This window comes from Selaginella moellendorffii, unplaced genomic scaffold, assembly GCF_000143415.4.
Source record: "Selaginella moellendorffii unplaced genomic scaffold, v1.0 SELMOscaffold_78, whole genome shotgun sequence".
NCBI lineage: Eukaryota > Viridiplantae > Streptophyta > Lycopodiopsida > Selaginellales > Selaginellaceae > Selaginella > Selaginella moellendorffii.
The window spans coordinates 97,051-113,014 of record NW_003314339.1 but is presented as its reverse complement, the minus strand read 5'-3'; the positions used below and the strand labels follow the sequence as shown (position 1 = coordinate 113,014).

At 42.8% G+C, this 15,964-nt stretch overlaps 1 long non-coding RNA gene across 1 annotated transcript; it reads left to right on the top strand.

Annotated features, from left to right (window-relative positions):
• Nucleotides 1-12,630: 12,630 nt before the first annotated feature.
• On the top strand, nt 12,631-14,169 carry LOC112341181. Its single transcript, XR_002990452.1, has 2 exons — nt 12,631-13,921; nt 14,073-14,169. It is a non-coding gene; the product is annotated as an uncharacterized LOC112341181 (long non-coding RNA).
• The last annotated feature ends 1,795 nt before the right edge of the window (nt 14,170-15,964 follow it).

The following is a 15,964-nucleotide window of genomic DNA, read 5'->3' as shown; positions in this document are numbered from 1 at the left end:
CAGTATTGCATAGCACCAGCAGATCAAAAGATGGAAACCCTTCACAACCAGACTGAGATTTTACTTGGCAGCAACCAAGGTGATTCTTCTACAATGGTCTTCGTCGAAACTTTGAGCTCCAGTCCCCGAATTTGATCTACACACTCAAGCTCCAGGATGATTGTAGCTTGTCTGTGAATGAAGCCAGCTGAGGGCAAGTTTGGATTAATGGAGTGTGTGGGAGAGGAGGAGTAGATTGCTATCTCATAGTCCAACTTAATGGGAACATGGTTATCAAAGAAACCTTAAGCCAGGTTGTTATATGGTCACTAGATAAGTCTTGTGATGAGCCATGCTATGCATTTCTGACTATACAAAGAGATAGAAATGTGGTGCTGTATCATGTTTTTAAGTCCAGCCCAGGTAAACTTTATGCTGCTACAAGTACAGTAAAAAACTTTTAAAATAAAATACAAAGTCTTTTAAAGAAAAAGATGTCATTGTCCAAAAGAAAAGTACTAGTATAAAAGAATGATCCAACTTCAATGAAGGAAATTTTACTTATAATAGAATCTCCACAAGTGAGTTAGCAATGTTGGTAGCTTTTGTAAAGGTGTTTGCCCGCCTTATAGAGAAACAACGTGGCTGCATGCAGAAGGTCAAGCAGGCCTTCACAGGCATTACTCCTGCATCAACCAACTGCTAACCCTCTACGTCTTGTTCAAACGGCTACATTTTAGGCACACAAAGTGCTTCTTCTGGGTTTTATTGATTTAACCAAAGCTTTCAATTGTCCTATGGCATCTTTTGATTTGGTATCTGCTGGAACTCCAAATCCCCATCTACCTCTCCAGTAGCTGCAATCATCAAATTATACAAGACTTTGAGTTTGCAAATAGTGGATAGCCAGCTAATTGAGTCTTGTTCGGGGGTTCCATAAGGGTGCCTCAGGCCCCTCAGGCCCCTCTGGCTGACATTGTTTGAGATCTATATGGAACTATGCTGCAGAGTAAGCATTTTTCTCTATGTACTACTATATGCTGATGACAATCTATTGTTGGCTCCAGACACAGTGCAAATGCATGTCAACTTAGATGCCTAGTGAATTCTGCAGGCATGAAAATTGCCAGATCATGGGTTTGGTAGACTTGCAAATATGGCATGCTTCTACTAGGAGATCAGCTCTAGCTGACCAAAGTGCAGCCCTGCTGTGCTTACTTGCTTACTTTGTATCACAATCAGATTGCCATTCTACTCAGGTCACAAGCTAGAGTGCAAAACACCAGTTCTTTCAGACGGAGTTGTGGGTATGTCTCCAATCTAATAGTGTTGCAGGAGTCTGATCTTTATGAATCACATAGAAGTGCGTTATTGGATATATCAAAACATCACTCCAAGCTCTCTACATGACAAAATGTTAATTACACTTCAAGTTTAGCTTGATCAGTAGAAAAACAAAACGTTAATAGTACAAAAATAGTAAATTTAAAAAAGAAACTTAAGAATCATCAAGGGATTGCTTTGAATCTTTTAAGAGATGCTAGAATATACCACAAAACCTGTAGATCATACAAGGAGAATAAAATTGATTCTAGAATATACTATCAAGCGACTATACAAGAAGCATATTTGCAAGAGCAAGGTTTAGAGGAGAGCTAATAGAAGAAGAGCAATGGCTGTTGCCATGCCAATAGGTCATCACTATTCGTTTCTCTTGTGTTCTGTGACAAAAAGCCAGAATGAGAACAAAGAATAAATAGAATTTTTTCAGAAGGAAATATAAGCATCTAAAGGGAACGACTTGAGAAACAATTCATGGGGTTTAAATATAGAAAGAAAATAGTGCACCCCTTTTTCCAATCGATTAAGTATCTTGGGATACTTAGGGTTAAGCATTCTTACGTTTGAATAGTACTAAGCTGAATGACCTCCCAAGAAGTCTAAATTCAAGAGTTTACAAGAAATTGGAAATATTTTACATACATATACACATATGTAATTATATACATTTTTCCTAAAATTTGCCATTGAATGTGGCCCTTAATTTCCATGCTTCAAGGCATTTATCACACCTTGGATTTCAACTCCAATACTCCTAAAGCCAAAGGTGTGATTGCTATTACTACCTCCTCCTCAGTTAAGGCTTGGTCACAACTCTAATGGAATTCCTATGTTTCACAAATAGAACCTTAGCCAAAGGTTTTATAAAGATGTCAGTAAGTTGTTGTTGAGAAGAAATATGCTAAATTGTTAGTAAACTTGTGTGTACCAAATCCCTAACATAGTGATAGTGCTTGGCAACATGTCGAAACTTCTAGTGTTACATTTCACCAATTGATAGCTCCCTTGTTGTCAACATAGAGAGTAATTGGTGTGGAGGATTGTCCAAGAGCTCTAAGAAATTCTTGAAACCAAAGAATTTCCCTAGAAGCAACTAAGGCAATAAAATATTTTGCTTTTGTGGAGGAAAGAGTAATGTGAGCTTATTTCTTATTGTGCCAAAGAACAAAACTTATTCCAAGTTGGAAGCAAAACCCTATTGTGGATTTATGGCTATTTTTATCATTTAACATGTAAGCAACAAGAGAAAAACCACCATGTGAGCCATATAACAATCTAAAAGTAAAAGTTTACTTTATATAGCATATCAGAGATTTGGCTATGTGCAATGTTTCTTACCAAGATTAGCAGAAAATTGGTTAAGAGCGATGACAACATAAGCCAAATTTGGACAATTGCACACCATAACATACATCAAACTCTCAAGCAAATTTTGAAATGATACCTTTGCCATAGTTTAATGCTCCTTTTTGCTAGTAGGACACTCAACTTTTGTCAAGAACTTGATGTTATTAAACTCCATGGGCAAATAAGAAGGATTGCAATCAATATATCCATAACTCTCAAGTACCTTTGTTAAATATTGTTGCTGAGAGATGTGAAGGGACCTTATTTTCCCATCACAGTGAATCTCAAGACTAAGAAAATAACAAGCTTCTCCAAGGTCCTTTATAGCAAAAGTTTTTCCAAACTTAGTCTTGAAAATCTGTAAATACTCATAGTTGTTGCTAATCAAGAGTGAGTCATCAATATAGAGAGCAACAATAAGTAAAAACTTCCCTTCTCATTTGATGTGGACATTAAATTTAGGAGTAACAAGAGAAAATCTTTCAACTTTGAAAAAAGTATTGATTTTCTGCCACCATGCTCTCTAGGCTTGTTTAAGGCTATAAAGAGATTTCTTGAGTTTCCATAAGAGATGTTGCTTCTTAAGTTGGGTATTGCCATCTAACTATTAAATGTAGACATCTTCCTACAAATCTTTATTCAGGAAAGCAATCTTGATAAATCTCAAGATCAAAGTAAGTGGCAAAAGCAAGCAAAATTTGAACATTTGTCATCTTTACCACTGGAGAGTATGTCTCAAGATAATCCATGCTATATTGTTATTTATAGCTTTGTGCAACAAGTCAATCTTTGTGACAGTTGATGAAACCGTTGAGGTTGAGCTTTGTCTTGTAGACCATTGACTACAAAGTGTTGTAGTTCTAATTGGAAGAACCACTTCATCAAAAATGTGTATACGAGTGATAGACTTAATTTCTTGGTCCATTGCTCACTTCCAATGGCTTGTATTGGGACTAGCTATGGCTTTCATGAATGAAGAAGGCTAAAGTGTACATGTGGTTGCACAAAACTCCAACAAATCGGAGGCAATAACATAAAAACTTTTAGCATTTTCAAGAGCCTTTTTACTTAGAATTTTCACCTTTTTTCTTCATCCAAGTGGCTTAAGAGTAGCCTTGTTGAATGTTAGAGATGCAACTAGAGTCAAAACAACATCAAATCTTGTAGGAGAGAGTTGAGTTGGGATTTTGATGACTGGATTAGTTCTTCCTTGCTCAAGTGCTTCTTCATGCTGAGCATCATTCCAAAAGTTAGCATCAAGAATAGCATAATTCCAAAGCCAAGAATTTAGAAAATTCATAAAGTCAAGATTAGGAATAGAAGAGGATTGAGAGAAAAAGGGGTTTCCTAAAAAAATACCACTTCTTCATGGGCTATCATAAGATCCATCAATCTATAAGTATGAGAATTAAAATTAAACATGTCAAAAAATATAAGTTTTTCCCCAGTTAGATTAAACTTGGTGTGTAGCTCTTGTAGAACATGGCAATATGCCGTGCATTAAAAAATCCATACATGTATGTCAAGCTTAAAGCACTCTTCCAGGGTTATCTCCTTAACTGCCACAGTAGGTCGATGGTTAACTATCTCTACCCAAAACTTTTGTGAAGCATGAGATTGAGTGAGAAGGCATCATGTTGTGTCTATAATGGTGTGATTTTTGAGTTCTGCCACCCTATTATATTGAGCCATATATAGTTCAATGAGCTAGTGAGCTTGGGAACAGATGCTATTAAAAACATTATTTATAAATTCACCACCATTGTCTATGCATAGCTTTTTGATTTGATAACCACTTTGGTTTTCAACCAAGGTTTTCTAATCTACAAAACCATCTAAGACTTTAGATTTCTTCTTTAGAAAATAAACCCAAGTCTTGTGATTAAGGTCATCTGTGAAAGCTAAGAAATACTTAGCCTTCTTGAAAGATGGAACTTGTACTGGACCACAAACATCAACATAGACAAGCTCAAGCAAATTGCTTGCTTGACTTCCAATTGTTTTAAAAGGCTAATGATGTCTAAGTGCACATACTTCACATGGAGCAAGAGTTAGCTTGTTAGATACATCCAAACCATTTACCAGGAAACCCCAGACAATAAGCAATTTATGCCATAGATCACATATGCCTTTACCAACAAAGGTAAGAATCAAAGAGTAGGTAGACTCCTTGTCCTTGAGTGGATGTAGATTTCCTTCCCTAGGAGCTATAGCAACCACATCATGAATTTGTGCATCTGAATGACACAAACTTAATGATCAAAACACAAATTGTTCCCCAATATCAGCATCAAATCTTTGCAAAGGGTAGGAACATACATTACCCCAGTCAGAGTTAAGTTCCCATAAGATGTCTAGACATTCATATCATCAATGCCATGAATACCATGCTCACTGTTATCTCCTACCTACACAACATGCTAGCCAAGACAATTTCTATATTTGACAAAATGATCTTTATGCCAAGATAGGTGAGTAGTAGCTCTAGAATCAACACAAAAGAGTTAGTTACCATGGCATTGTTGTAAAGCTTAGTTCTGATCTCAGCAACACAAGCTTCATCCAAAAGTTGTTCATAGTGAGCCATAAATTTTGAAGATTTGAAATCCTCCAACTGTTGTTAAAAGTTACACCTTTAACCTGCATTCAGACTCTTCATGGTTAAACTTGTTACAATAACCACAAGATTTCTTCTTCTTGGACTTCACATCACTTTCTTTTGCCTTGGAGAAACCTCCATCCTTCGAAACTTGTTATTGTTCTTCTTCTTCACAAATTGCTTAGAAGAGCTATCTCCTCATTAACGGCACATATGGCATGACTAAACTGAAACTTGTCAACCTGCATCAAGTTACTTTGAAGAGAATGGAAGGAATTAAGAAGAGAACAAAGAAAAAAATAATTTTGAAGAGAAGGAGGAAGCTTGTTCTCCTTATCTGACTCCTCGATTTGCCAATACATGTTTTTCATGTCATCCACAAACTGGTCACCGCATGTTGACCATCCCTGTGTAGAGATGGCCAATCTGGACATGCATTTGCTGCTTGTGCTTCTCACAGCTACAGCTCGCTGCTGGTGTAATTCTCACTGAGGGTGAGATCATCCAGCACACTCTCCGTCACTGCAAGCCCGATTGTTCCCATGCCCTTGTCCTCATGCTGACTCCAGGTATCCACCTTCTGATAGCCTGCATCACCGTTGACAATGCCCCAAACTCCCTCACCTTTGAGGATGAGCTCCATCTGGTGCCTCCAGCTCAAGAAGTTTCCAGATCCATCAAAAATGGAAATGGAACAGCCATTTGTGAAAGTGATGGTGGCAGCATTTCCATCCTTTTGATCCTGCTCAGATACCATGACAAAGAGCCAGAATGAGAACAAAAAATGAACAGTATCTTTTCAGAAGGAAACTGGAAACAACTGCTTCATGAAAGAAGAAAGAAACACTAGCTATATACTAGCTACATCCAGGAATTTCTTCTGAAATTTGCCGCTGAATGTGGCCCTTGATCTCCATGATTCAAGGTGCCTAATTTCGGCTCCAACAGGGTGGAAGATCGGCAACAGCATGCGCCATAACATAGTGACAATCGACTTCTCGGAGCTCCAGGTGAGATTTCCTGCCTCAGATCGAATGAGCGATCAATTCTTGCTGTAGAATGAAGCTGTGGATTTTTCTGAGGAGCTCAAGGACTGGGAATATTGCCGTTTCAAACGTAAGCTTTGAATGGAATTTTACTTCCACGAGCATTCTTTTTGTGTTTTTGTCAGGTTCCGGGATTCACTGAAATGCGGAGGAATCTGTTAAATCTTGCGCAGAGGTATCGAGTATAGTCTCTTCTTACTCAATGTTTTCGATTTTTCTGTGCAGCCTTTCTTCTCTTCCCGAAAATGCTCTCAAAGAGCTAGAAGATCCAGCAAGCAGGTAACTCAAAAGTTTCTAGCTGGAGCCACGGAAAAGAGTTCCTAGAATCCGGCCAACCTGGTACGTATTCGTTCGTTACGGTTTTTTCCTTCTTTCGAGTTCATATGTTCCTTCTGGTTTAGATGAGCTTAAAGCTTCGTTTTATAATCGTGGACAGGCCGACCGATGACCCAGCTCTCATAGAAAGGTTTGTTTACTTCTTTCTCACAAATTTTAATCGGTCTCAATGGACGCAGATATCCATCTTATTATCGAGCGAACTTATGGCCTGGAAAGCAGTTACCTGACCTTGAATCAAGTACATCTCTGTTTTCTCTTTACGTGGATAATGTTTTCTTCTATCACTTTGCAGGTTTTAAGAAACTTGGAAGCCTGATTGTAAAGGTTGGCCTGCACCTCGCAGCTCACTGCGACAAACATGGTTGAGATCCTTTTCCTGTTCGTCTCCTCTAATTTCCTGTCCCTTCAGTGTTTCGCAAGGGCGGTGATGCAAGGCTCACGGACATGCTCAAGAACTCTTTGTGCCACAAAGGCCGTCTGCTCCATTATTACCCAAGGTTTCGTTGCTCCTCCTGCTGTAAATTTCTAAAGGCTTCTTGCAGCTGCTCAGGTACAAAGTCATCGTCGTGGTGTGGCTGGCACGTCGATCACGGATCTCTTACAGGCACGTTTTCAAGTTACGCGGTGCGCTTTTGTCTAACTTACCATTTTTTTTTGGTGCGTTAAAGGATTGACCTGTGCAATGTACACAAGAGAAGGAAGGAAATAGACTGTCATGATTCTGAAGCAGGGCTTTATGTTAGGGCTCGGTCTGGTGCAATTGTCAAGGTAAACGAAGTGTTCGTCCATACGGATCAAAGTGTTGAAAGTGTCTTCGTGTAGGCAACTTTCGGAAAGGATGACATTGCTTACCAGGCAGGAGAAGCGACGGAGCTAATATTGAATGGTGCATTTCATGCGACACCACATTGTGTTCGAGTACGTGTATTTTACTTCCTCTTTCGTAACAATGTCTATACAGACGGCTCAAGACGATCCACTTGTGGAAAGGAACACGTTTGCAGTGTTTATGCAACCTCACTGGTAACTTTCTCACTTTCATAGATCGGCATGTAACTTGGTTCACGCAGGGACGAAGAACTTGTTTCGCGAGATAGGAAAACAGTTTCGTTTGGAGATTTCTCCGAGCAGCGCCTTCACCCGGTTGGGCAAGGTAACGGCACTCTTGGTTACGTTTTAAGCTCGAGGGGAAAGAAACAGATCACTGACACGAAAAGATGGAGGCTGGACAAGTCAGCTGTGTGGCAACTCGAAGAGCTCTGGTTCTCACAGGCCATCTCAAAGAGATCGTCAAAGGGTCTTCGTTGGTGGTGCGCCAGCCGTGCCTGGAGTATTCTCCTCCGGAGCTCAATTCAGGTACTTTTTTTTCCTTTGGGTTCTTGGATTTGCTTTCATGTTTTTGATCTTCCAGGAGAGCCCACATTTGATATAGAGTTGATGTGGGGATTGCTGGACGGGCACGATGCTCAAACCCATGCTTTTATCTTCAGTCTCATGTCTGACCGTGAACTTTATGGAATGCTCACACAACGTTTTTGCATGGCACTTCAATGCATAATCATCATGTATTGCATTGCACTGCAAAATTTATTTGTTAATTTAGGATGCATGGTGCACCCAAGATTTGGCGTGAAGTATGGACCAAAGAGGCTTGGTATTCCAAAGGAATGCTCATGAAAATGGAGCAAGAGATCCATGGCACATATACAGCATCTGTAACATGCTTTGTAACTTTATCTTTCAAGATTGGATATAGAACCTCCTAGCTTGGAGCCTTCACATGGTGATAATAGTGACAAAGAAGAATGGAGGTTGGCTAATACATGTTCTTGCATAAGTTTTCCCATTCTACTTTAATTTCTTTCTTTTGAGCAATTGCCAATTCTATGAGGATGTTGTATATTTGAGATCACCGTCAGTTGGGACATGTGGCAATATGTGGGTCTTGGAGAGTCATAAACTCTAATAGTGTATGTTATTAGGGAAAAAAAAACTGAATGTCACAATCAATGAAATTCAAATGAAACATTTACAAATTCTTGAAATTCAATAATAATTAAATTTAATATGAATCATGAATGTGAAACTATAAAATGTTTCACTAGTCTTTGCCATGTTTACCATGCCATCTAAAACCACTTCCATGCTAATCTTTGCCACGTCTACCATGCCATCTACAACTACTTCCATCTACTTCCTGCACTTGAAGACCCGTGATGAGGTTCACTAGATCAAGCAGGCTGCCACCACAACTTACATAAATCCTCTCTCACTCCTCATTAGTGATATCAAGTTATTACAATTTATAAAGTTTTAATTAACATTGCCATGCCACATTTAATACCACATAAACTGCCTTTGTAGCATCGGATTGGACATTGGAAGCGAGGGGCTAGTTAGCGCTAGGAGCGAGGCAGCATCCAGGTATTGAAATCCAGTACCTTGTTTCTAGAGCAATCTGATCCGATCCTATGTTGTTGTCCTGGCCATGGCGCTGGTGCAACGCGGATCCATTTGTATGGCCGATTCCGCTGCTGCAGCATGCTCTGTGGGTATTGGAGCCCTCATCAAAATGCTTATATGTATTGTTGGCACTGTAAGAGGAAGACACTGTGGAGGAAGGGCTTGCCAGATCATTTGGTTCCCTCGTCTTTCCACAATCTGGAAAAAGAATAGGTAGGGTGTTTTGTTTTCTGAGTTAAGTTTTTACTGAACATGTTCTACTGCTCAGGAAGCATGCCGAGCAGGCCTCCACAAAAGTCTTCGAAGGGCAATGCGCCACCGCTGTCTTAGCATGTGTGCTGTTCTAAGGTTTGACCCATGCAGGTTCTCTGTGTTTGTCGATTTAGAGCTTAATCCAGGATCGAAAGTACAGAACGGTGCTCAAGGTCACGCCTTGCCTGTTTGGACCAATTTAGGATCTCAAGCCAAGAGGATGAAACGTTCAACAGCCGACTAGATGGAATGAAGCAAACGTTAGTGATGATGATGATGCACTTGCTGAGGACGTTTTGTTCAGAATCCTCAAAGGCCTTCCAGGCCCGTTTTTGTGTTGACGGAAGTACTGGATGTCTACGTTGACGACGAATTCACCAGGTACAGTATTATTCAAATTTTTTCATCTCAAACTGTATTGCAGCGTGGCATCTCGAAGCTGGACTCGCAGAATATCTACTGCCGCTCTGAAAGTTTGGCTCTCCCAAGGTCAAGACATCAAAATGTAAGCGTCTATTGAAAATTCTGATTGATCTAGAGACTCACCGCTCCCTTTCCTTTCCAGTGACACTGAAGCAAGCTCTGCAAAACTATCAAAAGACATCAAACATCACAACATTGCAGTATCTTCGTCAGACACAAAGCCAACTTTGATTTCGAAGATTTGTGGAGGGGTCTCGGAACTTTGATGTTCTATATTATACTTCCTTGGAATAATGAGCCAACATTTCTTAGTTAGTTTCTTAAACATTGGTAGCTAGAGCTCTTAGCAAGCCAGTAAACCTGGACAAACTGGCAGTTACCTTCGGAGGAACCTTTCTTGAAAACGCTGAAGGAGAAGGCACTTAAAGCTTTTGGAATTTACAAACACCGAGTTCCTTGCTCCAATCCTCCAAACTCACATGTGGAGAGGACAGATCGAGTGGAACTTGAGGTTTTTGTGTTGCATAAAATATCCACAATGAGATCCAGCCTTGTTGTTGTGAGCTTGCTTCGGCCTTAGTGTGTTGGCTTGTTTGTTATGGCTGTTTTGAACTTCTATATACTTTGTCCTGTTTGTGCTTGCATGCTGTTGGTGACAATTTTAAGGAAGTACCTGCCTAGCTGTTGAAGTCGAGCCCTAGCCTCCACTTTGCAGCCACAAGATCAAGCAGAAGCTCGATCCACATGCTCTCCGCCCTCTTTCTACTAGCAGCGACTTCATGCTTGATCGCTGCACCCTTCATCTCCACGTTTCTGACCCCCTCGGCAAGCAAGTGCATCTCGTCTCTCGCTTCAAGCCCGCAAGCTGGTCTCGTGGAACAGCACGTCCTCGAGCTCAGCAGCTGTGATCCTCGTTCCAACGAGGGAGCTTTGCACCCAAGTATGTGGCGGAGTAGCTTGTGCACCGGTTATACTGGCTTGTTCCAGGCCACATGATGGAAAAAACCGAGCGAAAGAGAAAGTCGCGACTGCGGAAAGGAGTGTTAAAGTTCTTTGTTTGGTCTTGAATTAAATCCCAGATTCTGACTAGTCACGTATCACCATTCTGATCGCTACTTGCTGGATCATTTGAAGAACACGGCGTCGTTTCAGTATGCGTTTTTGCAATGGATTGTTTTTGATGGGAAATGCCGTGAGTCTATGTCTCCTTCTAAAATTCTGTCCTTCAGGTTATTAGACACGGGATATCAGAAGCATTCTCGATTTCCTTGGTACGCACCAGCGTAATGGCAGCAAGAGGCAACTTTTATCGTTCCGGCAGTGAACAAGCTTTCCAAGATTAGTCTCTCTCCTACCATAGGTTTGTCGTCTACGCACCAATGCTAATATTGAATACACCAAAAAGGTTTTACAGTGTATTTTATCGTCAAGCAAGATACGTCTGCAATGCCAGTGTTGCCATGAGCCAAATGAAGGTTTGGATTTTTTCTGGGCGTGGCTCTGCTAAGGGCTTCTACAGGTAACTTTTTAGTTTCTAAAGTTTTCGTATGGACGATGATAGGTCCATGCTGGGAGATTTTTGGATTGCGACGTATAAAGCTACAGGGCAATGTCGAAGAGAGGGAATGAGGACACGTTTCACAAGTTCTCACAGGCTCAAAGGGACCTGCTGCTGTGCACGGACGTCGCTACACGGCGGCTCAGCTTCATAGTGCAATATGATCCTCCAGGTGAAGCTGTAGAGTACGTGCACAGGTAAGGTATCGTGCACTTCAAGGTCTTTCTACGCTACTAATACTTGTTGCAAAGTTACTTTCATCCGTGTTGGATCTGCAAGCCAAGGATCATTGATGACGGACTCGTAGCTTCACGAGGAAAAAGAAAAAGTCTGAGTCAATACAAACCGGAACCAGTGCCGTGCACGTCCTGTGCTTGCTTCCTCGAACTTCATCCTTTCTTCTTCTTGTCGAGCTTCTTTCAGTCGAGCTTCTTCTTCTTTCCTTTCTAACTCCTCAACTTCAGCCAGCGAAACCTCTCCAGGGCTAGTAAATCTCCTGCCTTTTTGGAGAGTGGTCCTGTTCTTCATAATCGTCTGAACGAGTTGTTACGTTTTCTCAGCTACCATGCTGTCTTGCATACTTGCCCACATCTATGTGCTTCTCGGCTGGGGTTGCGAGACCTGGGCTCTTGACTCGATTCCCATCCATGGATATTGCCCACATCGCATCGTAGAGCGTCGCGGAAGTCTCAGCTCCTCTCTCCTCGCTCCTGCTCCCTCCCCACTCCAAGCTCCATGCTCCTCGCTCCACCGAGCTCCAGACTCGTCGCCCGCTCCGGCGTGGGCTTGCTAGATTTTGTTGTGGTGCCGAATGGCTTGCGTCTTGCTCTTCAGACCGAGGATGCTTGCGATTTTTGTCTCGTCTCTTGGCGCGGATGAGTGGAGTGAGAACGTGGCGGTGATTTTTGAAATTGTGAAGCCCGGTTATGGCCTCTCGGCTCTCTGTGTCGCAATGCAAACATCAACGTTGGCAGAAAGAAAACCAAAAACTCTAAATGTACCGGTTTTCGGTTTATGCGCTTGTAAACCGAAGCCAAAAATACCAGCGCCTTTCCCGTTCCTGTCCGAGCATTCAGAAGGCTGGTAAAACCTCAAGAAACATAGAATAACACTCGCGGATCTCTCCCGCAAAGAAGTACTAGAAGTCGGATATTGGAACCCAATAGCTCCTCCGCTGTTGTGTTGCCTTACTGCTTCCAAGCCGAGATCGCATGAAAAACCAGATCGAATATTTAAGTAGCTCATTAATTGAGAACTTCCCCTTTTTGTCCTGGGTACTTTGCTTAAGTTTAGGGTTCATCGTTGATAAAGGCGGTGGATGTCACGGACGGGTTGGGGTTGGACTCTTCCACAGCTCAAGGTAGGCCGCTTCGCCTCACCCTCGCAAGGTAAGTAGGGCTTTAGCAATAAGCGAGTAAGACAGAGATTTTGGAAAGCGAAGCTGCTTGCAACGAGCTAAGACGTAGGCGATCAAGAAATCGTGTTGAAACTCTCAACGCTTGAAGACACCTCTTTTCGATTGCAACGCAAAAGGGAGCCAGTGACACAATAAACAACTCAAACAAGCAAAGTGCAAGACAACGGGCCAAGGAACTCTCAACGCGAAGGGAAACTCACCGATGTGGACAACCCTGTTTGAATATGAACAAAAGTAACGATCAACGATACTTGGTTTCACGTTGCCAGGTTCGCGTGTGTTTCGATTTGTTCTAATTTCTCGTGATGAAGAAGCCAAGTGACATGCTGGTGCTGCTCAACGACGATAAGAACTGAAACACAGTGTGTGCCAAGAAGAAAAATGCTACTAGATTGGAGAGATTTTGTGTCAGCGTTTTGGAGCTTTGAGTTGTGTTGTTGCTGCGCTCAACGTAAGACCTGCGAGCTGAGAAACAACGTTGGGAAACTGCGATCTGCAGAACTGCTGAAGTTCTACACGACAATGGTCCAACCTCAATGAAAACAACAATCATGATCCGTCGCTGATCCTTGACCGGCCCCGTCACTCTTGCACCTCTCCACCTCCCTTGCAAGGTAAGTTTGCTTGCAACGAGTTAAGATGTATTCTCTAGAATGATCAACGATAAAAGAGAGGCTAGAGGCGATCAAGAATTCGTGTCAACGTTTGAAGACGCTCTTTCTTTTCAATGTTATGCTCAACGCAACAAAAGGGAGCCAGTGACACAGTCCAAGTTAAGATGATATGCTCGATCAAACAACTCAAACAAGCTAAGTGCAAAACAATGGTCCAAGGAACTCTCAACGCGAAGGGAAACTTAAAAAAGACAAGTGACATGTTGGTGCTGCTCAACCACGATAAGAACTAAAAAACGCTGTGTCCAAGAAGAAAAATGCTACGAGATTGGAGAGATTCTGTGTCAACATTTTGGAAAGATTGTCAGCAATGTTGCTGCTGCGCTCAACGCAAGACATGCGAGCTGAGAAACAACGTTGGGCATCTGCAATCTTCTGACTTCAATCCAGTTAAAGACGTACATGACAATGGTCCAACCTCAATGAAAAGAACGATCATGAAAACTCTGGCTGTCCAACGATATGGAAGTCGAAGTTCAACAGGTTCGTGAGCTGTTTGTTCTAACCAAAATGTTTGTTCAACGAACTGAAAGGCTTCAACCCCAAGTTTATGTTCTCTTTAGTTTTCTTTATAACTTCCTTTTGTTTTTGCAACGCCATGAGATTGCAACGGTGACATTGAACAACGTTCCAGGGCCAGCTAACGATGGGTAGTGGCAAAACGAGAGAATCTACACAAAGCACTCTGTGGTTTCCTTGAAAAGAAATGAATACATTTACAAAGTTGCAAACATTTGTCGAGTAGTTCTGTCAAAAAACGCCAAAGTAACTTGTAAGCTTCCCAGAGACAGTGTTTGGGCGCTGTGGCAGCTACTCAAGAGCTCGTTAAACCTCTTGTAGCTGCCCGAGCTTGAAGACCTCGGGCTCGTCACTTCCAAAACGTCCAAGCCGATCCCTTCTGGCATGAGCACGAGCAGCTACGTCCCCAAGTCGATCCAGGAAAAGGTTGTGAGTTTTGTGGAACCAGCAGTGAGCTCGAGCTTTTGAGTCTACTCCCGAAGGCCAGGGACGAAGAAGAGACAGTGCTACCTCAGACGGAACCAGAGGCAGCTAGTGGCCAAAAGGCTGGATGAAAACACTCAGGTAGCAGCGACTGGACTGGAAGAAATTCCTCGACGCCACCTTGGAGCCGAGACGCAAACACGAGACTCTTTTCGAAGTCCCCTACCTCGTCTCTGTGAAAGAACAAGAGATAAACCGTTGGGAGAGGCTCGCTGTTCAGACGCATCAGCTTCGTCCAGAAAATGCTCCGGAACACCTTCGCCAGGATCCGGGAGCCACCTTCCGCACCGCTCCATCCAAAATGCTGGCTGCGAAACGGTTAGCCTCCGGTTCTTCGTAGCCGAGATTGCTCAGGTACACTTCCAGCGGAGCCAGTAGGGACTTGTATTGAGCTCTCACGCAGTCGAGGATTGCCTCCACCGACAATGGTGAGAGATCTAGAGCGAACGCGGTTCGTCAAGGCAAGGAAAGGGAGGCAGTCGGCAGAGCTCCAGCGAATTGGCTGCAAAGTCGCAAAGCTGTTCCAGCCTGCGGGAGGAGTGTCTAATACGAATCTTCCGGCAAAGTCAAAAGGTCGGGAGGAGGCCAGTGACTGGGACTCGTACTGGCAGCGTTTGTCACCTCCGCTGTAGTGTCCTGGAGCGCTTTGTTGGAGACTGCTACGTTGGCTTTGGTTTCTTCCCGTGACGAGTTTAACGTAGAGTAGAGCTTTTCTGCCACCAAGTCGCGGAGATCCACAGCATGAAGCTCTGGCTGAGCCGGCGCTAAAGTCGCGAGCCACTCAATACCCCTGGCTAGAGTCTCACTGCAGTAGAACCCGTGTTCGCTTTTCCCAGTGGTTGATAAAACTATCCAGCTGCTGATCTTGTCGCCGTCCAATCTGTGTAGCTGAAGCAGCAGCGCAACTCTTCTTCTGGTGGCGGCCTTCTGTTGAGATCGCCTTCGTCCGATCCAAACCCACTGTTGGAAAATACCAACAGTGGCACAGAGATCCCGGTAGGAAGAGAATTCACCAGCAAATGTAGCTTGCTGCGCATCCTGCTTAGAGGCGAGCCTTGAACAAGAGAGCGCCATGTTGATACTTGGCTGGAAGCTTCTGTCGAGACCAATATCGCAATGGCGAGCTACTTCGTTTTCTGTAGCACGTCCATATTTCCGATTAACTTCGACCTCAGCCACTGCACGGGAAGCTCACTGCTTCGTCCCTTGGACGAACATACAGAAATCCAGTTTCCAGTAAATAGTTCTCGCCCATGGATTCTTAGCTCTGAGAACCGAAGAAACTATTTCAGATGCTGTTGGGAAGCAGACTCGATGCGTTTTTTAACGGTCCAACTCTTCTTTGGTGAGTCCTTGCTTTGGGACTCGAAAAACGTCGAAGAACTGCCAAGAAAGGAGAAGCAACTTTGTTCCACAGCCGCGTGAAGCCGAGTACCTCCAAGAACTGAGAACATATGTGCGGAAGCACATATGGCGTGGGGCTGAAGGACCTCCACCCTCGTAAGTTTCTTTCTCAGATTTGCA